At 36.3% G+C, this 25637-nt stretch overlaps 1 long non-coding RNA gene across 2 annotated transcripts in view; it reads left to right on the forward strand.

Annotated features, from left to right (window-relative positions):
• The window catches only part of LOC110136300 (uncharacterized), a 158945-nt gene that overhangs the window by 21966 nt on the left and 111342 nt on the right, over nt 1–25637 (forward strand). For both annotated transcript variants that reach the window (XR_002313600.2, XR_002313599.2), the window contains exon 2: nt 9910–9967. This is a non-coding gene — a long non-coding RNA (uncharacterized lncRNA). The remainder of the gene's footprint in view (nt 1–9909; nt 9968–25637) is intronic.

A 25637-nucleotide genomic window follows, 5' to 3' on the forward strand; every position in this document is an offset into this window, starting at 1 on the left:
TTTTCATTATTTCCTAAGATAAAAGATAAGAACTGTTAGAGGAGTAAAAAATGAAGGTGTTTTTGGTGATAATACTCTACCTCTTCTCTGTAATTAAGGAAAATCAGTCAGATCTTCTCAGGAAAACACTTTGTTTCTTTCTTTAGAAAGCAGTTTCTCTAACTCAAATTGTTTTACTAGAAGGTAAAACAATTATTGGTCTCACCTGACATTTCAAATTCATACTTTCCATCCATAATTTTACTCTAATCTTAAACTCCCCCTTCCCTTTTTTTGTGATTTGAAATCACTTGTAATGTATTCAAGTCCTTAGATGTTAGGGATCAGAGAATATGTCCTGCTGTCTTGCCCTTTGATCTATATTGTCAAATAGTGTGCTATTTTTTAGGATATTTACTTATTATTTCTGTACTTAAGAAACATGAACCTTGTACCATTTGATCAATTGGTAAGTACGGACTACAATAATCCAAGTCTAGAATGAGATAATGGCCTTTCAGGAAGTCAGTCCTTCTGGCATGTTCAATGGCAAAAGTAAGCGAGCTCTCACTTAGAGTATGTTTGTATATTTAATCATCAAATAAGACAAATTTAACAAGTGCAACAGAGATTTCAAACAAACACTTCATAAAATCCATCAAAAAATCAATAAGTATTACCACTCTTCCTGAACACAATAGTTTCAAACAAAAAAATCATATTGGTCAAGAACCCACCTGCAATACAGGAGCCACAGGAGACATGGGTTCAATCCCTGGGTGGGGAAAAATCCAGGGAATGGCCACCCACTCTGGTATTCTCACCTGAAGAATCCCCATGGACAGAAGAGCCTGGCAGGCTCTAGTCAATAGGGTCACAAAGAGTCAGCCATGACTAAAGCGACTTCACACACACACACACACACACACACACACACACATGTGCTATATATAAGATACTAGGTACATTCAGATACATAAATTAGATAATATGGAACATTTCCAGTTGAACACCCCCACCCCCAGCCACTGTCTGCATTTGAGACCTGCTGCCAATTTGAAGCTATCCAGATATTAAAGATGCCAAGGAGGGTCTTGCAAATTAGCCTTTATTACATGACCAGAAGGAAAGAGCCAAAGAAAATAAAGAGATCATTAATTTTTCACTCTATCTCAAAGTCACCTCTTCAGAACATGAGAGCTCAGACAGGAGTTAGGAAATCTGGGAAACCTCACATATAGATTTACTAATGAAGAAACTGATGGGAAAGGGAACATTATATCATTCATTACTGACTGTCTGAATATTACCAAATTTTATGGTGGAGGAAGCTATATCCTTTCCTTTAACATGCCTGGCCTTTAAGCAGAATAAAAAGTATCATTGCTCTCTCTTACTCCCTGGATGAAACTATTCAAGTTGTGTTTATCGAAAGAGAAATAGAATAGCTATGAGCGTGAACTTCAGAGTCAGATGGATCAGTTTACACACTTGAATCTGTTATGTATTGCATGGAAAATTTGCTTAAATTTACTGAGACTCATTTTTTTAATCTGCAAAGTAAGGATAATAATACATCATCACATTGTTGTTTTGAGGCCAGATGAGATGATATTTATAAGTTGCTCCCCACAATGAGTGAAAGTTCTGTTATAGGCATTAGGTTGGTCCATCAATCATGGGATGAGAACTTACTTCTTTCCTAGTTAAGAACCCTTAGCGTCACAAAATTCAAGAAGAGAAGGTGAATACCCTAGATATAACATGTTCTGTTACAATTTTGCCTTAGTCAATCTGTCCTTCCACCTCAGCAGTTATTGACTCCTAGTATGCCCTAGAATCACTTGGAGGGTCTTAGAAGACACTGATGGCAGCACATTCTGATTAACCCACAATCTTAGGTGATCCTTTGTGGAACAACAGTCTTTAAGAATCACTGCTTAAACCTGCCAGGGCTCATTTCTCACAGCATCTGAAGACTTTTTGTACTACACTAGAAGTACTTTTTCTGTGAAATTTCTCAGCAGGATTGCAAGTGTAGGTTCAACAATTAAATTTTCAGATGTTAAATATTTAAACTAGTATATATTCTGAAGAGCAAATGAGAGAACTGTTTCTATGGTTTCTGTATACTCAATTCTACTGTAATAATAAATCTTGAATATCTTCTTTTTCTCTCTTTGACTTTAGAAACTTAAATGAGCACACCCTATTTGCCAGTGTCAAAATTTAGTCAGTGAAATAGACAAATGGGAAACTATAAGATTATATATTGTTATAAACATATGCTCTGGAGCCAACACAAAAAGAGGTATTTAAATCCAATGAAGATTTTAGAATATATTATGAAGGTCATTTATTTATTCATTTATTAAAAGAAAAGAATTCTGGTAGACTCTAATAGGAAAACAACCAAGAAGAAAAATTTGGCCTTTGAAATCATGGAATGTGTAATTTAGACATCTTGATTGGTGTTTAGAATTAGTTAAAAATCAAACATAATTCTACTCATAAAGAACAGCTTGTGGGCTAGTGCACCCACCTAAGAGAGTGACAGTAAGTTTGAAAGTGATTAATGTTGATTTAAGTGTATTCAGAAGTTGAAATATAAAGGACTTGATAAATGTCTGAAACTAATGGCTACCTGGAAACATAGACAAATTTAAGGTTTCCATTTGGAACTTGAGAGTAAGTAGCAGTTACCATTAATAGCAGTAAAGAATCCCAAATGATGAGCCAAATTGAGAGAAACTGATGAATTGAATGGGAAATTCTTGGAGAGAAATAAGAAGGTATTATCCTCTGATGCTGAGTTTCGAGATAAAGAGAGGTGCATGATCAGGAAAGTGATACAAATTTCTCAAAATTATCTTCTTTGTTAGATATATAAATACTACCTGTGAATACTCACGTATGCCACTAAAACACATAATGTTTCCTATTCTGTATGCAGGAACCCTGGCTAAGTTACTCTAAGAAGCTTCATTGGATACAAACCCCGTAGTGCATGTGTTAAATATTAAACCGGTAAACTGTACATGGGCAAAGAGAATTTTTGAGAAACCTTAAATTTTCTGTATCAATATACTAATGAAAAATCAACAAAGATGGCTTTTTTTGTGGCTTTACAGGAAGTCTTGACCAGATCACTTCCTCTTTATTCTTCCTTGCAGTTTTCCCAGCATAGTGTTGAACTTCAGTCTTCTCCAAATACCACACCGTTTTTACTCCTTTCTAGGAAGCTCTTCTCCTTCTTCTTCTTCTTCTTCTTTTTTTCTCCTGTTAGGATTCTATCTCATCATCAGTTCACTTCAGCTCAGTTCAGTCACTCAGTCGTGTCCGACTTTGTGATACCATGGACTGCAGCATGCCAGGCTTCCCTGTTCATCAACACCTCCCATAGCTTGCTCAAACTCATGTTCATCAAGTCGGTGATGCCATCCAACCATCTCATCCTCTGTCATCCCCTTCTCCTCCTGCCTTCAATCTTTCTCAGCAACAGGGTCTTTTCCAAAGAGTCAGTTCTTTGCATCAGGTTGCCAAAGTACTGGAACTTCAGCATCAGTCCTTCCACTGAACCTTCAGGCTGATTTCTTTCAGGATGGACTGGTTTGACCTCCTCGCAGTCCAAGGGACTATCAAGAGGCTTCTCCAACACCACAATTGAAAAACATCAGTTATTCAGTGCTCAGCTTTCTTTATGGTCCAACTCTCACATCCATATATGACTACTGGGAAAACCTGCTTTTCAGTATGCTGTCTAGGTTTATCATAGATTTTCTTCCAAGGAGCAAACGTCCTTTTTAATTTCATGACTGAAATCACCATCTTCAGTGACTTTGGAGCTCCCAAAAAATAAAGTCTGTCACTCTTTACATTGTCTCCTCATCTATTTACCATGAAGTGATGGGACCAGATGCCATGATCTTCGTTTATTGAATGTTGAGTTTTAAGCCAGCTTTTTCACTCTCCTCTTTCGCTTTCATCAAGAGGCTCTTTAGTTCTTCTTCACTCTCTGCCATTAAGGTGGTGTCATCTGCATATCTGAGGTTATTGATATTTCACCTGGCAATCTTGATTCCAGCTTGTGCTTCATCCAGCCCAGCATTTTGCATGATGTACTCTGCATATAAATTCAATAAACAGGATGACATTATACAGCCTTGACTTACTTCTTACCCAATTTGGAACCAATTTGTTGTTCCATGTCCAGTTCTAACTGTTGCTTTTGTACCTGAACACAGATTTCTCAGGAGGCAGTAAGGTGGTCTGGTATTCCCATTTCTTGAAAAATTTTCCACAGTTCGCTGTGATTTACACAGTCAAAGGCTTTGGCATAGTCAATAAAGCAGAAATAGATTTTTTTTTCCCTGGAATTCTCTTGCCTTTTCAATGATCCAAAGGATGTTGGCAGTTTGATCTCTGGTTCCTCTTTCTTTTCTAAATCTAGCTTGAGCATCTGAAAGTTCATGTACTGTTGAAGCCTAGCTTGGAGAATGTTGAGCATTACTTTGCTAGCATGTGAGATGAGTGCAATTGCTCAGCAGTTTGAACATTCTTTGCACTGCTTTTCTTTGGGATTGGAAAGAAAATGTACCTTTTCCAGTTCTGTGGCCATTGCTGAGTTTTCCATATTTGCTGGCATATGGAGTGCAGCACTTTCACAGCATCATCTTTTAGGATTTGAAATAGCTCTCTTCATCTCTCATCATTAGCACAAATTCAGTGTTGTGTATTGTTGAAATAAGTAGAAGACAACAGATGCATGAGAGGTCTTTGCCATTTCTCCCTGGTGTAGTTGATGACCTGATATTCTTGCTTTTCACTTATTCTAGGTAGCAATTTGGAATGAAAAAAAATATATATTATCCTGGCCGTAAATCTGAACAGAAGTATTAAACTTGGCTAGAACTACTCGTTATGGCAGGTTAAATGTGAATACATTCACATTTGCCCTGGTCACTTTTCTTTCAGGGAATTCCAGAGAGATTTACTCTTCCTTCCTTTCACAAATGTTGAACTGTGTTTTTTAGTATGCATATGCTTACATTGATCATGCATATGAGTGTGTTTATGTATCGATATATAGTAGAAATTGTAATATTGATTCCACATTGTTGTCACTTACTGATCATATACTATATGAAAGTGAATATGTTAGTTGCTCAGGCATGTCAGACTCTTGTAACCCCATGGACTGTAATCCACCAGTCTCCTCTGTCCATGGAAATCTTCAAGCAAGAACACTGGAGAGGGGAGTCATTTCCTTTTCCAGGGACTCTTTGTAACTCAGGGATCAAGCCCAGTCTCCTGCATTGTAGGCAGATTCTTTACTGTCTGAACCACCAGGGAGAATCTATATATTACATATATTTTATATGCATGTTATTTGTTTAACCAATAAATTCTCCTTGAGATAGATGGTATTTTGATAATATGATAGCATCTTTCTCTATGTATTTCTGTGTATTGAAGAATAGTTTTTTTTTTTAAATATATAATTGTGGAGGATAAAAAATGTGGGCAACAAGGACAATTCTTATGAATTAATTGAATATTTAATTCAGTGGTGAAAACACCAGGATATAAACAAAAATTCACCAAAATTCTTTGGAAATGGAAAAGTCTTTCTGGGAGCTGGGGGTTATGGAAGGGGAAATAGCTGTGAAAAAACCCAGACATTTCACTGAGATAAGTGACACCTCAGAATATTATTCTTTGACATTTTATAGAAAATAATTATTATTAAATATATAGAGAGCTTGTACATTTTATAATCAAGAATAATTCATGCATAAATAGTACCAGTAGATAATAAATTTGATATTTTTCTTTCTGTTATTATTTTCAGAGATTCAGGATTCATATATGAGATCTATAGCAAACCAAAAGAAGTCTAAAAAAATAAAGAAAAAGTTCCAGTCTAGAAAGTTCCCCACAAAATATTTATATTGATAAATTAACCACACATCTTAGTCTGTCTGTTCCATAGAAGCCTGACATTGCTGGTACATTGAGAATGTATGCAAAATTCCTCTCAACTAAGGAGGCTGAAAGAATTTTCAGCTTCTATAACCTGTCTTCTTAACCTCAAGCCCATAAGTGGAATTTAGGAGAACTATAACCTTTCTGAAACAGTGTATATTTCTGAGGTCATAGTCAAATTCTCAAAAGGGTCTGTGAAAAAAAGAAAGAAAAAATGTTATCAGGTTAGAAATAACCAAGCCAAGAAAACTGCAATATTTTCAACCTAGACTCTCCTTTCCAGGAAGAAGTCTTATAATACTTCCTTCTCTCAGTTTTTCTCTCAAACTCTCACTTTTCCACTGTTTTTCTCAATTGTCTTTTCTTTTCCTTAACATTCGTATTGTCCCTAAAGCATTTAATTAGATTGATTAGATTCTCCTCCATTAAATTATAAAACTTTAAATAATCAACACTGAAATTACTTACAGATTACCTGGATGGAAATTTCAAAGTGCACTCATCTCACACGCTAGCAAAGTAATGCTCAAAATTCTCCAAGATAAGGCTTCAACAGTACGTGAAGCATCAACTTCCAGATGTTCAAGCTGGATTGAAAAAAGGCAGAGGAACCAGATATCAAATTGACAACATCGGTTGGATCATTGAAAAAGCAAGAGAATTCCAGAAAAAAAAAAATCTATTTCTGCTTTATTGAGTATGCCAAAGCCTTTGACTTTGTTCAGTTCAGCTCAGTCACTCAGTTGTGTCCAACTCTTTGAGACCCCATGAACCGCAGCACGCCAGGTCTCCCTGTCCATCACCAGCTCCCAGAGTCCACTCAAACCCATATCCATTGAGTCAATGATGCCGTACAACAATCCCATCCTCTGTCATCCCCTTCTCCTCCTGCCCCCAATCCCTCCCAGCATTAGGGTCTTTTCAAATGAGTCAGCTCTTCGCATCAGATGGCTAAAGTATTGGACTTTCAGCTTCAACATCAGTCCTTCCAATGAACACCCAGGACTGATCTCCTTTAGGATGGACTGGTTGAATCTCCTTGCAGTCCAAGGGACTCTCAAGAGTCTTCTCCAACACCACAGTTCAAAAGCATCAATTCTGCAGTGCTCAGCTTTCTTTATAGTCCAAATCTCACATCCATACATGACCACTGGAAAAACCATAACCTTGACTAGACGGACCTTTGTTGGCAAAGTTATGTCTCTGCTTTTTAATATGCTATCTAGGTTGGTCATAACTTTCCTTCCAAGGAGTAAGAGTCTTTGAATTTCATGGCTGCAATCACCATCTGCAGAGATTTTGGAGCCCAGAAAAATAAAGTCAGCCACTGTTTCCCCATCTATTTACCATGAAGTGATGGGACTGTATGCCATGATCTTAGTTTTCTGAGTGTTGAGCTTTAAGCCAACTTCTTCACTCTCCTCTTTCACTTTCATCAAGAGGCTCTTTAGTTCTTCTTCACTTTCTGCCATAAGGGTCATGTCATCCGCATATCTCAGGTTATTGATATTTCTCCCGACAATCTTGCTACCAGGTTGTGCTTCTTCCAGCCCAGCCTTTCTCATGATATACTCTGCATATAAGTTAAATAAGCAGCTTCACAATATACAGCCTTGAAGGACTCCTTTTCCTATTTGGAACCAGTCTGTTGTTCCAGGTCCAGTTCTAACTGTTGCCTCCTGACCTGCATACAGGTTTCTCAAGAGGCAGGTCAGGTGGTCTAGTATTCCCATCTCTTTCAGAATTTTCCACAGTTTATTGTACCACACAGTCAAAGGCTTTGGCTTAGTTAATAAAGCAGAAATATATGTTTTTCTGGAACTCTCTTACTTTTTCAATGATCCATCGGATGTTGGCAATTTGATCTCTGGTTCCTCTGCCTTTTCTAAAACCAGCTTGAACATCTGGAAGCTCATGGTTCATGTATTGCTGAGCCTGGCTTGGATAATTTTAAGCATTACTTTACTAGTGTGTGAGATGAGTGCAATTGAGTGGTAGTTTGAGCATTCTTTTGCACTGTCTTTCTTTGGTATTGAGATGAAAACTGACCTTTTCCATTCCTGTGGCCACTGCTGAGTTTTCCATATTTGCTGGCATATTGAGTGCAGCGCTTTCAGAGCATCATCTTTCAGGTTTTGAAATAGCTCAACTGGAAGCTCATCACCTCCACTAGCTTTGTCCGTAGTGATGCTTCCTAAGGCCCACTTGACTTCACATTCCAGGATGTCTGGCTCTAGGTGAGTGATCATACCATCATGATTATCTGGATTGTGAAGATCTTTTTTGTACAGTTCTTCTGTGTATTATTAGCACTTCTTCTTAATATCTTCTGCTTCTGTTAGGTCCCTACCATTTCTGTACTTTATTGAGCCCATCTTTGCAAGAAATGTTCCCTTGGTATCTCTAATTTTCTTGACGAGATCTCTATTCTTTCCCATTCTATTGTATTCCTCTATTTCTTTGCATTGGTCACTGAGGAAGGCTTTCATATCTCTCCTTGCTATTCTTTGGAACTCTGTATTCAAATGGGTATATCTTTCCTTTTCTACTTTGCTTTTCACTTCTCTTTTTTTCACAGCTACTTTTAAGGCATCCACAGACAGCCATTTTGCTTTTTTTGCATTTCTTTTTCTTGACTATGTGGATCACAGCAAACTGCAGAACACTCCTCCAGAGATGGGAATGCCAGACCACCTGAACTTCCTCCTGAGAAATCTGTATGCAGGTCAAGAAGCAACAGTTAGAACTGGACATGGAATAACAGACTGGTTCCAAATCAGGAAAGGAGTATGTCAAGGCTGTACATTGTCACCCTGCTTATTTAACTTCTATGCAGACAGAGTATATCATGCAAAATGCCGGCCTGGGTGAAGCACAAGCTGGAATCAAGATTGCCAGGAGAAATATCAATAACCTCAGATATGCAGATGACAGCACCCTTATGGCAGAAAGTGAAGAAGAACTAAAGAGCCTCCTGATGAAAGTGAAAGAAGAGAATGAAAAAGCTGGCTTAAAGCTCAACATTCATAAAGCTAAGATCATGACATCCAATCCCATCACTTCATGGCAAATAGATGGGGAAACAATGGAAACAGAGACATATAGATCTGAGTTGGACCATAATGAAAGCTGAGCACTGAAGAACTGATGTTTTTGAATTGTGGTGTTGGAGAAGACTATTGAGAGTCCCTTGGACTACAAGGAGATCCAACCAGTCAATGATAAAGGAAATAAGTCCTGAATCTTCATTCGAAGGACTGATGCTGAAGCTGAAACTCCAATACTTTGGCCACCTGATGAGAGGAACTGACTCACTGGAAAAGATCCTGATGCTGGGAAAGATTAAAGGCAGGAGTAGAAGGGGACGACAAAGGATGAGATTGTTGGATGGCAACACCAACTCGATGGACATGAGTTTGAACAAGTTTCAGGATTTGGTGATGGACAGGGAAGCCTTGTGAGCTCCATTCCATGGGATTGCAAAGACTCAGACACGACTGAGTGATTGAACTGAACTGACCTAGATGGTTATTTTGAGTGTTCCTAAACTTCTTAGTCTATTTGCAGATTATTTTAGTTTATTAAAACAGATGGCACTGTATCCAGTACAGAGTGATTTTGCTATTTTAAATGTATGAATAACCTTGCTTCTGTTCATTTGGATGCATCTCTATGTTAGTTGTCATGTAGGTTAAAATTTAGTTTTTACACGCACCTGGTTTGCTCCCTTTTAACATGAAATGAATTATGATATTAAGTAAAATTTTATAGCATTTGTGCTAACTACAAATATTAAAGTTTTCATATTGAATTACATATTTGTTTGGCTCTAGATAGGGATGTCATGATTTATCTCTTCATGTTAAATATAAAGTCAGATAAAAGTAAGGAATTGCAATGTATATCATCTATAATCTAATTGGGAACTTTCTTGTTAATTTACAGACACTCTTCTTAGAAGCAGTCACATTTGTACTTTCTGAGCTGATGTATCTTTGGTGGGGTAAGTCACAGTACAGCTTATTAATCTTTGATAATTTTCTGTCAGATTTGGAAGGCAAACATCCTATTATTGTAGCATACATCTATGGCTCAGAATCAGTATTCATTTAAAATTCAGAAAATATTATTCTTATAAAAAATTCAAGTGAACTTTGATATATCATACTTGTGTGGATAAACTAGCAAAATTTCTAATACTGATTTGTTCAAGGTAACTACAGTTTTAGTATCATAATGAACAACAACAACATACTAACATGGCAATGGCGATCTTTACCTTATCCTTGCTGAAGGCCTTATTAGAACATATTGATTGTACTTATAACATTTATAACTGTCATCCTCTGTATTTATGTTGTGTCTATATTTTCTAGATCCTGAACTCCTCAAGGGCCAAGTTAGTATCTCTATATCTTCATAGCACTGTGCAAAATTATATGCAGCTGCTATCCTTTAAATGTGTGTTGAACAGAATATAATTGATTACCTCATTTCTACAAGAGTGTCCTTCTTAATGCCATGAGGCATAGGTAAGATTAGTATACTACTTAGAGGTAGAATTTTGCAAGTGTGTACTTCTTGGAGAGCAATGTAGAGAAATGGTTAAGAAATGGAAAACCTAGGATTAAAGAAAACAACAACAACAAAAACTGAACTTCTTCTTATATAACATTGAAAAAAACTTGGTAAACTACCAGAGTTTTGGTATCTGTAAAATGGAGAAGATATTATTAATGTGGGTCAAGTTCATAGACTTAGCTCGTTCACAAGCTCTGCAGTGCCCTCCAAGATTCCCTGCTATCCTGAGTAGTCCTGCTGTCTAGTTCGGAGACTCCAGAACCACTTGAAGTCACTCATAACTTCCCTCTAAATTGAGCTTAGACCGCTACTCTAGCTTTAAGTAAATGTTACAGACTGACCAAGATTTCTCTCTTACATTTAGAAAGTAAGTGTATGTGGATATATAAGCCATGATAATTAATAGTTGTTCTCCTTTCTATAAAATTTTGAGGGAAATACAGCTGTGATTATCTAAATCCTGAACATATTATCCGTCGAGACTTATGAAAGTATGTATATAAAATAAAAATGAATGTAAGCTTTTACCTTCATGTTATTCTAATCTATAAATTAATGCTTCCTAAGAGTATTTTAATAATTAAATGAGACAGGTCCAAAGCATTTTACATACTGCCTAGTTCAGGGTAAATGGCCAAGAATGGTGGTTAGTGTGATTATGTTTTAGATAATACCTAAAAGTCTTTCTCAACAAAATAAGTAGTTATGTGTTGTACATAGATTGGAATACCAAATGAGCAAATAAAGGCACAAAAAGTTAAATATCTTATTTACAATCACACAGATGATAAGCAGTAGAAAAAGTATTTGAACCCAGGAATGCTGACTTCAGAGCCCATACTCTTTTTCTGTAAAGGGTCAGATAACAAATACTTCTGCTTTTTAGGTCATATGGTCTCTGTTACAAGTACTCAACTCTATATTGTGAAAGCAACCTTGAATAATACAAAAACAAATGGACATACCTGTTTTTCAATAAAACTTTATTTGCAAAAATAGGTGGCATGCCTGCTTTGGCTCATGAGCTATAGCTTGCTGATACCTGCCCTAAAACAAAGTTTCCAAAGTTTTGGGATATCATTAAACATTTTCCACACACACAAAAAATGAGATTATTATTATTTGAAGTTAAAAATATTTTATAATTATGAAAGTATGATAACTTATTTACAGGAGAGTTTGAAAATACAGAACAAAGTTACATAAAGTTCCACTATGTATTACAATTATTTTAGTTGTAGTTTTGATATCAAACTCTCAAAAATTAATTGAATAGAGAGAAAAGTAGAAGGATATAGTAGGTCTTAAAAGTAGGGACTTATCACTAGGCTACCTGATTTATATAAATTAATCCATTTCTTTTTTGACCCCAGGGATGCCAAAACATGAATTGGAAAGATCAAATGGGTCCAGTTTCAGGGATATTGAAAAATAATAAAAATTTATACCTTTAGACTACACTAAGGCTCAGAGGGCAAGAAAAGTGATCTTGATTGCCATCCCTCAAGGGTTTCTTACCAAAGTTGAATGAACTTTGATTAAATTGTGTGAACATATAAAACATGGTTCTTTTTTAGATTTCAGAAGTTGTCTTATGACCTTTAAAGGGTTAGACCTTGGACTTTATAACAATTATAAATATATATGCACCCAACATAGGAGCACCGCAATATGTAAGGCAAACGCTAACGAGTATGAAAGAGGAAATTCATAGTAACACAATAATAGTAGGAGACTTTAATACCTCACTCACAACTATGGATAGATCAACTAAACAGAAAATGAACAAGGAAACACAAACTTTAACGGACACAATAGACCAGCTAGACCTAATTGACATCTATAGGACGTTTCACCCCAAAACAATCAACTTCACCTTTTTCTCAAGTGCACACGGAACCTTCTCCAGAATAGATCACATACTGGGCCATAAATCTAGTCTTGGTAAATTCAAAAAGATTGAAATCATTCCAGTCATCTTTTCTGACCACAGTGAAGTAAGATTAGATCTCAATTACAGGAAAAAAAATTATTAAAAATTCAAACATATGGAGGCTAAACAACATGCTTCTGAATAACCAACAAATCATAGAAGAAATCAAAAAAGAAATCAAAATATGCATAGAAATGAATGAAAATGAAAACACAACAACCCAAAACCTATGGGACACTGTAAAAGCAGTGCTAAGGGGAAGATTCATAGCATTACAGGCCTACCTCAAGAAACAAGAAAAAAGTCAAATAAATAACCTAACTCTACACATAAAGCAACTAGAGGAGGAAGAAATGAAGAACCCCAGGGTTAGTAGAAGGAAAGAAATCTTAAAAATTAGGGCAGAAATAAATGCAAAAGAAACTAAAGAGATCATAGCAAAAATTAACAAAGCTAAAAGCTGGTTTTGTGAAAAAATAAAATTGACAAACCATTAGCAAGATTCATTAAGAAACAAAGGGAGAAGAACCAAATTAACAAAATTAGAATTGAAAATGGAGAGATCACAACAGACAACACTGAAATACAAAGGATCATAAGAGACTACTACCAGCAGCTCTATGCCAATAAAATGGACAACTTGGAAGAAATGGACAAGTTCTTAGAGAAGTATAAGTTTCCAAAACTGAACCAGGCAGAAATAGCAGATCTTAACAAAACGATCACAAGCAAGGAAATCGAAACTGTAATCAGAAATCTTCCAGCAAACAAAAGCCCAAGACCAGATGGCTTCACAGCTGAATTCTACCAAAAATTTAGAGAAGAGCTAACACCTATCTTACTCAAACTCTTCCAGAAAATTGCAGAAGAAGGTAAACTTCCAAACTCATTCTATGAGGCCACCATCACCCTAATTCCAAAACAAGACAAAGATGCCACAAAAAAAGAAAACTACAGGCCAATATCACGGATGAACATAGATGCAAAAATCCTTAACAAAATTCTAGCAAACAGAATCCAACAACATATTAAAAAAATCATTCATCATGACCAAGTGGGCTTTATCCCAGGAATGCAAGGATTCTTTAATATCCGCAAATCAATCAATGTAATACACCACATTAACAAATTGAAAGATAAAAGCCATATGATTATCTCAATAGATGCAGAAAAAGCCTTTGAAAAAATTCAACATCCATTTATGATTAAAACTCTCCAGAAAGCAGGAATAGAAGGAACATACCTCAACATAATAAAAGCTATATATGACAAACCCACAGCAAGCATCACCCTCAATGGTGAAAAATTGAAAGCATTTCCCCTGAAATCAGGAACAAGACAAGGGTGCCCACTCTCACCACTACTATTCAACATAGTTTTGGAAGTGTTGGCCACAGCAATCAGGGCAGAAAAAGAAGTAAAAGGAATCCAGATAGGAAAAGAAGAAGTGAAACTCTCTCTGTTTGCAGATGACATGATCCTCTACATAGAAAACCCTAAAGACTCTACCAGAAAATTACTAGAACTAATCAATGAATACAGTAAAGTTGCAGGATATAAAACTAACACACAGAAATCTCTTGCATTCCTATACACTAACAATGAGAAAACAGAAAGAGAAATTAAGGAAACAATATCATTCACTATTGCAACAAAAAGAATAAAATACTTAGGAGTATATCTACCTAAAGAAACAAAAGACCTATACATAGAAAACTATAAAACACTGATGAAAGAAATCAAAGAGGACACAAACAGATGGAGAAATATACAGTGTTCATGGATTGGAAGAATCAACATTGTCAAAATGGCTATACTACCCAAAGCAATCTATAGATTCAATGCAATCCCTATCAAACTACCAACGGTATTTTTCACAGAACTAGAACAAATAATTTCACAATTTGTATGGAAATACAAAAAACCTCGAATAGCCAAAGTAATCCTGAGAAAGAAGAATGGAACTGGAGGAATCAATCTGCCTGACTTCAGACTCTACTACAAAGCCACAGTCATCAAGACAGTATGGTACTGGCACAAAGACAGAAATATAGATCAATGGAACAGAATAGAAAGCCCAGAGATAAATCCACGAACCTATGGTCACCTTATCTTCGACAAAGGAGGCAAGGATATACAATGGAAAAAAGATAACCTCTTTAACAAGTGGTGCTGGGAAAACTGGTCAACCACCTGTAAAAGAATGAAACTAGAACACTTTCTAACACCATACACAAAAATAAACTCAAAATGGATTAAAGATCTAAATGTAAGACCAGAAACTATCAAACTCCTAGAGGAGAACATAGGCAAAACACTCTCCGACATAAATCACAGCAGGATCCTCTATGACCCACATCCCAGAATTTTAGAAATAAAAGCAAAAATAAACAAATGGGACCTAATGAAACTTAAAAGCTTTTGTACAACAAAGGAAACTATAAGCAAGGTGAAAGGACAGCCCTCAGATTGGGAGAAAATAATAGCAAACGAAGCAACAGACAAAGGATTAATCTCAAAAATATACAAGCAACTCCTCCAGCTCAACTCCAGACAAATAAATGACCCAATCAAAAAATGGGCCAAAGAACTCAACAGACATTTCTCCAAGGAAGACATACAGATGGCTAATAAACACATGAAAAGATGCTCAATATCACTCATTATCAGAGAAATGCAAATCAAAACCACAATGAGGTACCATTATACGCCAGTCAGGATGGCTGCTATCCAAAAGTCTACAAGCAATAAATGCTGGAGAGGGTGTGGAGAAAAGGGAACCCTCTCACACTGTTGGTGGGAATGCAAATTAGTACAGCCACTATGGAAAACAGTGTGGAGATTTCTTAAAAAGCTGGAAATAGAACTGCCATATGACCCAGGAATCCCACTTCTGGGCATACACACCAAGGAAACCAGATCTGAAAGAGACACGTGCACCCCAATGTTCATCGCAGCACTGTTTATAATAGCCAGGACGTGGAAGCAACCCAGATGCCCATCAGCAGATGAATGTATGAGAAAGCTGTGGTACATATACACCATGGAATATTACTCAGCCATTAAAAAGAATTCATTTGAATCAGTTCTAATGAGATGGATGAAACTGGAGCCCATTATACAGAGCGAAGTAAGCCAGAAAGATAAAGACCATTACAGTATACTAACATATATATATGGACTTTAGAAAGATGTTAACGATACCCCTATATGCAAAACAGAAAAAGAGACTCAGATGTATAGAACAGACTTGTGGACTCTGGGAGAAGGCGAGGGTGGGATGTTTCAAGAGAACAGCATTGAAACATGTATATTATCTAGGGTGAAACAGATCACCAGCCCAGGTTGGTACATGAGACAAGTGCTCGGGCCTGGTGCACTGGGAAGACCCAGAGGGATCAGGTGGAGAGGGAGGTGGGAGGGGGGACTGGGATGAGGAATACATGTAAATCCATGGCTAATTCATTTCAATGTATGACAAAATCTACTGTAATGATGTAAAGTAATTAGCCTCCAACTAATAAAAATAAATGGGAAAAAAATCTACAAAAAATAAACGCTGGAGTGGGTATGGAGAAAAGGGAATGCTCTTTCACAGTTTTGGGGAATGTAAACTGATACAGCCACTATGGAAGACAGTATAGAGATTTCTTTAAATACACACACACACACACACAAACCTAGGAGTAAAACCACCATATGACCCAGCAATCCCACTCCTAGGCATATACCCCAAGGAAACCAAAATTGAAAAAAAACACGTGTATCCCATTGCTGTTTGCAACACTGTTTACAAAAGCTGGGACATGGAAGCAAGGTAGATGTCCACTGATAGATGAACTGATAAAGAAGTTGTGGTTCATACACACAATGAAATATTACTCAGCCCTAAAAAGGAATGCATTTGAGTCAGTTCTGATAAGGTGGATTTACTTAGAAACTATTATACAGAGGTAAGTGAATCAGAAAGAGAAATATAAATATCAAATTCTAACAGATGAGATAGATAGTATCTATTATTAGATAGGTAGATAGATAGATAGAGTCTAGAAGAATGATACTGAAGAACTTATTTGCAGGGCAGCAATAGAGAAACAGACATAGAGAATAGACTTATGGACTTTGGGAGAGGGAAGGGGAGGGTGCCATGCATGCAAACAGTAACATGGAAATCTATATTACCATATGTGAAATATATAGCAAATGGGAATTTGCTGTATGGCTCAGGAAACTCAAACAGGGGCTCTGTATCAACCTAGAGGGGGGATGAGGAGAGAGATGGGATGGAGGTTCAAAAGGGAGAGGATATATGTATACCTACAGCTGATTCATGTTACTATTTGACAGAACAAAAAATTCTATAAAGTAATTATCCTTCAATAAAAATGTAACTTAAAAATAGCAACAACAACAACAAAGATGATTCAGGAATTTGGTTTAGAGCAGAGACAAGTAGACTGGGTGGTGAGTTTAATATGTAACATTCAGTGATTACTAAAATTTAAACTTATGAGATCCTCCACTAAATAAATGAGAGACAAATTTGCTAAGATTATTTCTAGGTTGGTGGCTATGCTACTTATTTATCTTGACATTTTATGGAGACTTAAATTTAATAAAATGTTTTCACAGACTGCATACAACCTCCATGATGACTATGGAGTAGTTGGGGGCAGGTACACATCTAGCATGTGGCTAACCCAGTACTAGCTTCCATTCTATCACTTTCCATCTAATCTTTTCACTCCTATTCTAGTGCTACTTGAGTTACACTCAGATATTCTTAGTATACTGTGCTATATGGTACTTTAAATACCTTGACATTGACTATACAGTTAAGTATATATTATATATAATTATAAATAAAATATAGTATTAATATTATTTAAAGAGGTTTTCCCCAAATATGAATATAGGTCTTTCATAAATTTATATTTATAGGCTAAATTTATAATGTAAGATAACTTGTTTTAAACTAGAGTGAAAGTGAAAGTGAAGTCGCTCAGTCTTGTCCGACTCTTTACGACCCCATGGACTCTAGCCCACCAAGCTCCTCCGTCCATGGGATTCTCTAGGCAAGAGTACTGGAAGGGTTGCCATTTCCTTCTCCAGGGGATCTTCTCGACCCAGGGATGGAACCCAGGTCTCCCGCATTGCGAGCAGACACTTTAACCTCTGAGCCACCAGGGACTAGAGTAGTCACTTAGAGATCATACGAAATATGTGTGGGATCTTTGTACAGAAAACTACAAATCAGTGAAGAAGGAAGTAAAAAATCTTAATAAAGGGATAAATATTTCATGTTCATGGATTTAAAGGTGAAAGATATCAATTCTTTCTAACTTGATCTAAAAATTCAATGAAATACTTTTAAATTTCCAGAGAGTTATATATTTAGGTATATAATAGACTGATTATAAAGTTTATATGAAGGCAATAGTTTTTTCCAGTGGTCATGTATGGATGTGAGAGTTGAACTATAAAGAAAGCTGAGCGCTGAAGAATTGATACTTTTGAAAATTGATGCTTTTGAACAGTGGTGTTGGAGAAGACTCTTGAGAGTCCCTTGGACTGCAAGGAGATCCAACTAGTCCATCCCAAAGGAGATCAGTCCTGGGTGTTCATTGGAAGGATGATGTTGAAGCTGAAACTCCAATATCTTGGCCACCTGATGCGAAGAGCTGACTTATTGGAAAAGACTCTGATGATGGGAAAGATTGAAGACAGGAGGAGAAGGGGACAACAGAGGATAAGATGGTTGGATGGCATCATCGACTCGATGGACATGGGTTTGGGTGGACTCCAGGAGTTGGTGAATGACAGGGAGGCCTGGCGTGCTGAGGTTCATGGCATCACAAAGAGTCAGACACGACTGAGAGACTGAACTGAACTGAACTGAATCAACATAATACTGAAAAAAAAAAAGGTAACAAATTTGGAATTCACATTACTTTATTCCAAGGCTTACTAAAAAGTTACACTAGTCAAAACTGTGTAGTATTAATAAGAGAATAGGCAAGTAGCTTAATAGGACAATGAAGAGAACACAAAAATAGACTCACACATATATACTCAGCTGATATTTGTCAAAAGTACAAAGGCAATCCAATAAAGAAAATATAGTCTTTGAAGGAACAGGACTGATTTTTCATACAATATTTTCATACATATTTTCATACAATATGAAAAACAAAAATGAAAAAAGAATTTAGATACAGATTTAATAACTGTTTCCAAAATTAACTCAAAATGAATCATAGATCTGAATTTAAAATTCAAAACCATAAAACTTCTGGATGGAAACATAGGAGATAACTATACATCCTTGGATTTGTTGATAAGGACTTGGAAATAACACCAAAGCAGAATCCATGAAAGAAAAATTTGATAAATTGGATTTTATTAAATTAAAAGTTCTTCTCTGTGAAAGACATTATTAAGAGAATGAAAACAAAAGAGAAAGTTTGGGACGAAATATTTTAAAAGCACATTTGAGAGGACATATTTTCAACACACACACACACAATTCTTAGAATTCAAGAAAACAAAACAATTCCAAACAAAACAGAAACTTATATGCATGCATTTATTATAGCTTTATCTGTAATGGCTTAAAACTGGAGAAGACCAAAATGTACTTCAATATGCACATTAGTGTCTCACTGTTGAATTAAGTGATTGATTAAGATTATCAAGGGAAGGAGGCTAGAGTAATTCATATGGCACTATATCAGAGCTAGAAACATCAGTATGGACTCATATTTGGCATAATATAGATTCATATGTTTACACATAGAAATATTTATAGGCATATGTATATATGTATAGGTAAGTATGTGTGTGTGTGCTTAGTCACTCAGTCATGTCTTACTCTTTGTGGCCTCCTGGGCTCTAGCCCACCAGGCTCCTTTGCCCAGGAATTTTCCAGGCACAAATATTGGAACGGGGTGCCATTTTCTCCTTCAGGGGACCTTCTCAACAAAGAACATGAGCCCACTAGCATCTCCTGCATTGGCAGGTGGACTTTTTACCTGGGAAGTCATAGGTTAGTTTATACACATATAAATCCTTATACTGAAAATTGAGATAACCTAGAACCAAAGACAACCAGTAGCAATATGAACAACTAGTGCTTGAATCTAAGTTTCTAAAAATATTCTTCAGCAAAAGGAATCAAAGCTGTTTGGAGAAATTGCTGTTTCTCAGACTGGTCAGGGAATATACAAGATGATCCTGTAACAATTTGCAGTTCCAGAAAGTAATAAAATGCTAAAAAAAAAAAAAAAAAAGCTACAATACAGTAAAACAAAATAAAAACAAAAACCCTCACAATGATAAAGGTATGTCAAAGGGACATAGGAGTCAATTAAAAGATTTTCCAGTAGCCAGAGCTATAATTAGTAGTACAATCTGGAAAGACCAAAAAGTAAGGTAGTATCACATTACAAGGTAGAATATAAGTATCCAAGAGTCCATATGGATGTATAGATGATTGAATAAATAAATCAATGGAAGAATAGGTAAATTTTCCATACAAAATAATGCCACAATGTTCATTCCTTAAGAATGGGTACAATAATGACTTCATTCCAAGAGTACAACATGAAACAAGAAAAAAAAATTACATTGAAGTAAACTGATAAACACTATCTTAGTTAGGTGATCAGAGTTAACAGTGATAATATTAATCAATATCATGCTGAATATTTACATTTGAGAAGATGCAATTAAAATGGCACTTTTACCTCTGTGATCCTTTTCTTAAAATCCAGACTAATCATGGCAAAAACATTAGACAAATTCCAATTGAAATAAATTTATAAAATACTTGATCAATCATCATCAAACTGCCAAAGTCATCAAAATGAAGGGAGGTCTTGAGAAGCTGTAACAGCCAAGAAGAACCTAAGGGGACATTACTAGTAAATGTAATGTGATATCCTGAATGGAATCATGGAATAGAAAAGGCATTAGGAGAAAACTGGGTAAAATATGAACTATGTTTGAAAGTTGCTTAGTCGTGTCTGACTCTTTGTGACCCCATGGACTGTTGCCTGCCAGGCTCCTCTGTCCATGAAATTCTCCAGGTCAGGAAACTTGAGTGGGTCTCTGTTACCTTCTCCAGGAGATCTTCTCAATCCAGGGATTGAACCCAGGTATCCCACATTGGAGACAAATTCTTTACTGTCTGAGCCACCAGGCAAGCCCGTAGTTAATAAGGTATCAATATTGTTATGGACCAAACTTGGATACACTCGTGTACAGTAAAGCCAATCTACAGACATTTGCTGCGTGGCATTAAGCAAGGAGAATGGGCAAGCTCATGGTCAAGCCTGAACTCCCCCATTGCTTTCAGGAAAGGGGTTTTAAAGGCACTGTGAAGGAGGGGACAATTCTTAGATTGGTTGATGTCAAGGTGAAATTTCAATATCTCTCACTCTCTGTTTTCAGCTTTAAGGTCTCTGTTCTTGTAGACAGTAGTTTTCACCTGGTGGGGGTCTACTTCGTAAATCAAAAGACATCCACTTCAAAGTACAGAGACACAAGTTCTTGTATATGGTTTCAATATTCATTCATTAATTGTTAGATGTCTACCATATTAATATAAGATGTAAATAGTAGGGGAAATTGGGCATATGTGGACACAATGTATTATGATCATGGTTTTTTGATAATCTAAAGGTGTTTCAAAATCCAGTTGTTTTTTTTTAATGTAGACTGTTGTCAAGGGAAAATATAATTATTGCTACTATTTATGCATAGTATAAAATTACTGCTAATAAAGAAACCTGAGGACATCCCTAGTGGTCATAATCAATTCCTAAGATTATGTGCTCTCAATGCAGGGGGTTGAGGTTTGACTTATGATCAAGAAACTATATCCCACATGACACAACCTCATACTACAATGAAGAGTGGAGATGTGGGGTGCCACAATTAAAATCTGGTGTAGTCAAATAAGCAAATAAATATTAAATAAGAGATGTGTACACATTTCATTTGGCTCAAAGAAAGTGATATAAATATAGTGATTTACATATGCTATGATATTCACCAAATTGTTAGGCACAGCAATCTTTATGAAATTACAATGACATTTATTAACTTTTTAATATAAATTTGTCTATTTAGTTTTATATTCTCAGTATAGTTATCTTCTAACAATTTGTAATACATTGAGATGATTATACCCATTAATACTGGTCTTTCCCTTGAAAATAAGTAATGTTTGTACCTAATCAATATGTTTTTCACTTTGTCATGATTTTGCAAGTTTCAACACTGTATATATTTTTTTCAACTACATTTACATGGTGGCTCAAATGGTAAAGAATCTGTCTGCAGTACGGGAGACCAGGTTCAATCCCTAGGTCAGAAAAATCTTCTGGAGATGGGAATGGCAACCCATTCTAGTATTCTTGCCTGGAGAACTCCATGGACAGAGGAGTCTGGTGGGCTACAGTCCATGGGGTTTCAAAGAGTCAGACATGACTGAACGACTAACACAGCAATAGCTCAACAGTTTATCAAAAGAGGATAAGTGGGCATGAGTAATCCTGAATAGTAGTCTTTACTAAATAGGTGTGAGGCAAGACATTGGAAAAACCAAATACAAAATAAATGAGTGATTAATACTTATTTGGGGAGTATAACTTTATTATAAATCATTCATCCACTTCATAAACACTTCCTGAGTGTCTTTTTTATATCAGGCCTATATCCGTATTATCCACTAGGAACCAGTCATTAATAAAGCAGATATACATACGTGCTTGCATGGAGTGAAGCAAAATATTTAAGTAAATAACTTCAGGGCATGATAAATGTTTTAGAAAACAGTGAGACAGGGAAGGTTGATAGGATGTTGGCAGTTACAATTTTCAATAGAATAGTGACAGAAGGCCTACTGAGAAGGTGGCATTTGCATAAGGACATGAATGCTGTGAGGAAATGAATCTTGAGGATATACTGGGGGAAGGCGTCCAAGCAGAAGAAACAAAAGTTGCAAAGACCTTGAGGCTGAAAGACAGATGTGCATTTGAAAAATAGTGTGACTGATGTAGAGGAAGGAATTAGCACTGAGTTGGGATGAGATCAGATATATAATAATGGTAATGGTATGGGGGAGTGTACAGATCAAATAGGGATAATTGACCACTGTAGAGACTTTCAATTTTACAATTTGTAAGATAAAAAGGACTTTGAGGAGACAAGTGGTAGGGAAAGAATTTAAGTAGAAAGGTTGGTAAGAAATCTGATATAATAATCTAAGCAAAAGATCATGATGGCTTGGATGAAGATGCGGCAGTCAGTGGATGTGCTGGAAGTGGTCGGACACAGTTTATATTTAGATGGCAGGTGATTATGATTTTCTGATAAATTCTATGTGAAATGTAAGAGAAAGGGTGATTAACAAACTTGGGGGTTCCATACCTGAGAGCGTCAAGCTTCTGTTAAGAGTGAGAAGACTGTAGGTGGAATATATGAAGGTGAGTCATGGATAGGGCAGGAGTTCAGTTTTTGACATGCTTGGTTTGTGATATCTTTTAAATATCCGTGTGGAGATGGCTAATGGAAAGATATGTAAATCTGAATTCAAGGGAGATAATGTGTGGTGCGTTCATGCTTAGTTGTGTTCAAATCTTTATGACGCCACAGACTGTAGTGCACCAGGCTCCTCTGTACATGGAATTTTCCAGGCAAGAGTATTTGAGTGGGTAGCCATTTCCTACTCCAGATGATCTTCCCAACCCAGGGATCAAGCCTGAGTCTCTGGCCTCTCCTGAATTGGCAGACATATTTGTCACCACTGAGCCAACTGGAAAGCCCTCAGGGGAGATTGCTAGATTTTAAATAAATCTTTAGGAATCTTTAGTATTCGGATGAAATTTAAAATCATACATTTGAATGAGATCCCCTCAAAAGTTAAGTTTAGATAGAGTAAAATACATAAGATTAGACTTCAGCTCTAAAAAATCAGAGACATGTGGAGATGAAAGCAAGAGTTATTGAGAAAAAATAACTAGATGGATATAGAGAAGACCAAACTATTTCAAGGAGGAAGAGATCAATGATGACAAGGGCTTAAAATAGGTGCAGGAAGAGAAAAATTGAAATTTGACTATGTTAACAGTGGTAAAATTCATAAAATATCTCCTTCTGAGCTGTATATTATAGTTCACAAATAATTTTAAAAGATTCCTAAATTTCTTTGCACAGTAAGCCTCGGTTGTAGACATTGTGAAATTTTGATTTCTTTAGTTGAGATAACAGAAAAGTGAAATTATTTTCAAAATTTATTTTGCTCACAAATGACATAGTCCAGGCTTAAATATGTTTCAGTTCAGTCACTCGGTCGTGTCCAGCTCTTTGTGACTCCATGAACTGCAGCCCGCCAGGCTTCCCTGTCCATCACCAACTCCTAGAGCTTGCTCAAACTTATGTCCATCAAGTCAGTGATGCCATCCAACCATCTCATCCTCTGTCGTCCCCTTCTCCTTCAGTCTTCAATCTTTCCCAACATCAGGGGCTTTTCCAGTGAGTCAGTTCTTCACATCAGGTGGCCAAAGTATTGAAGTTTCAGTTTCGGCATCAGTCCTTCTGATAAGTATTAAGGACTGATTTCCCTTAGGATGGACTGATTTGATCTCCTTGCCATCCAAGGGACTCTCAAGAGTCTTCTCCAACACCACAGTTCAAAAGCATCAATTCTTCAGTACTCAGCTTTATTTATAGTCCCACTCTCAGGTACATACATGACTACTGGAAAAACCATAGCCTTGATTATATGGACCATTGTCAAGAAAGTCATGTCTTTGCTTTTTAATATGCTGTTTAGGTTGGTCATACCTTTTCTTCCAAGGAGTAAGAGTCTCTTATTTTCATGGTTAAAGTCATTATCTACAGTGATTTTGAAGCCCAAGAAAATAAAGTCTGTTACTGTTTCCATTGTTTCCCCATCTATTTGCTATGGAGTGATGGGACCAGATGCCATGATCTTAGTTTTTTGAATGTTGAGCTTTAAGCCACCTTTTTCACTCTCCTCTTTCACTTCCATCAAGAGGCTCTTTACTTTCTGCCATAAGGGTGGTGTTATCCACATATCCGAGGTTACTGATATTTCTTCTGGCAATCTTGATTTCAGCTTGAGCTCCATCCAGCCTGGCATTTCACATGATGCCCTCTGTATATAAGTTAAATAATCAGGGTGATAATATGCAGCCTTGATGTACTCATTTCCCAATTTGGAACCAGTCTGTTATTCCATGTCCAGTTCTAACTGTTGCTTTTGACCTGCACACAGGTTTCTCAGGAGTCAGGTAAGGTGATTTGGAATTCCCATTTCTTGAGGAATTTTTCACAGTTTATTGTGATACACACAGTCAGACTTTCACGTAGTTAATAAAACAGAAGTAGGTATTTATCTGGAACTCTTGATTTTTCTAAGATCCAAAGGATCTTGACAGTCTGAACTCTGATTTCTCTGACTCTTCTAAATCCAGCTTGAAAATCTGGAAGTTCATGGTTCATGTACTCTTGAAGCTTGGGGAATTTTGATTATTCATGCACTGTTGAAGTCTTGTAGAATTTTGAGCATTACTTTGCTAGCACATGAGATGAGTGAAATTGTGTGGTAGTATGAACGTTCTTTGGCATTGCCTTTATTTGGGATTGAAATTAAAACTGACATTTTCCAGTCCTGTGGCTACTGCTGAATTTTCTATATTTGCTGGCATGTTGAGTGCAACACTTTAACAGCATCATCTTTTAGGATTTGAAATAGCTCAACTGGAATTCTATCACATCCACTAGCTTTGTTCATGGTTTTAAATCTAGGTGATCACATCTTTTCTAATATGTTTTATCACACAATTTACTCAACAAATTATTTTCAGAATTTCTCTTTAAAGAGTATTATTATTCTATCATCTATACCAAATTTGATAAAGCAGAAGTACTTTAATTAACATCCATTATGTATTAACCAATTTTTCATGGCAGTCAGTAGGCTTGTGTAATGGAAACAAAATTAAGTAAGATATAGTTCTATACATTGAAGATATTATGTTAGAGTAGAAGAGACAGAAAAATACTTATAATATACTGTGCTAAGGAATATGATAGGAAAAGGATTATGGGAATATCAAGAAGAAATAAT

The sequence above is a fragment of the Odocoileus virginianus genome, chromosome 10 (genome assembly GCF_023699985.2).
Source record: "Odocoileus virginianus isolate 20LAN1187 ecotype Illinois chromosome 10, Ovbor_1.2, whole genome shotgun sequence".
NCBI classification, from domain to species: domain Eukaryota; kingdom Metazoa; phylum Chordata; class Mammalia; order Artiodactyla; family Cervidae; genus Odocoileus; species Odocoileus virginianus.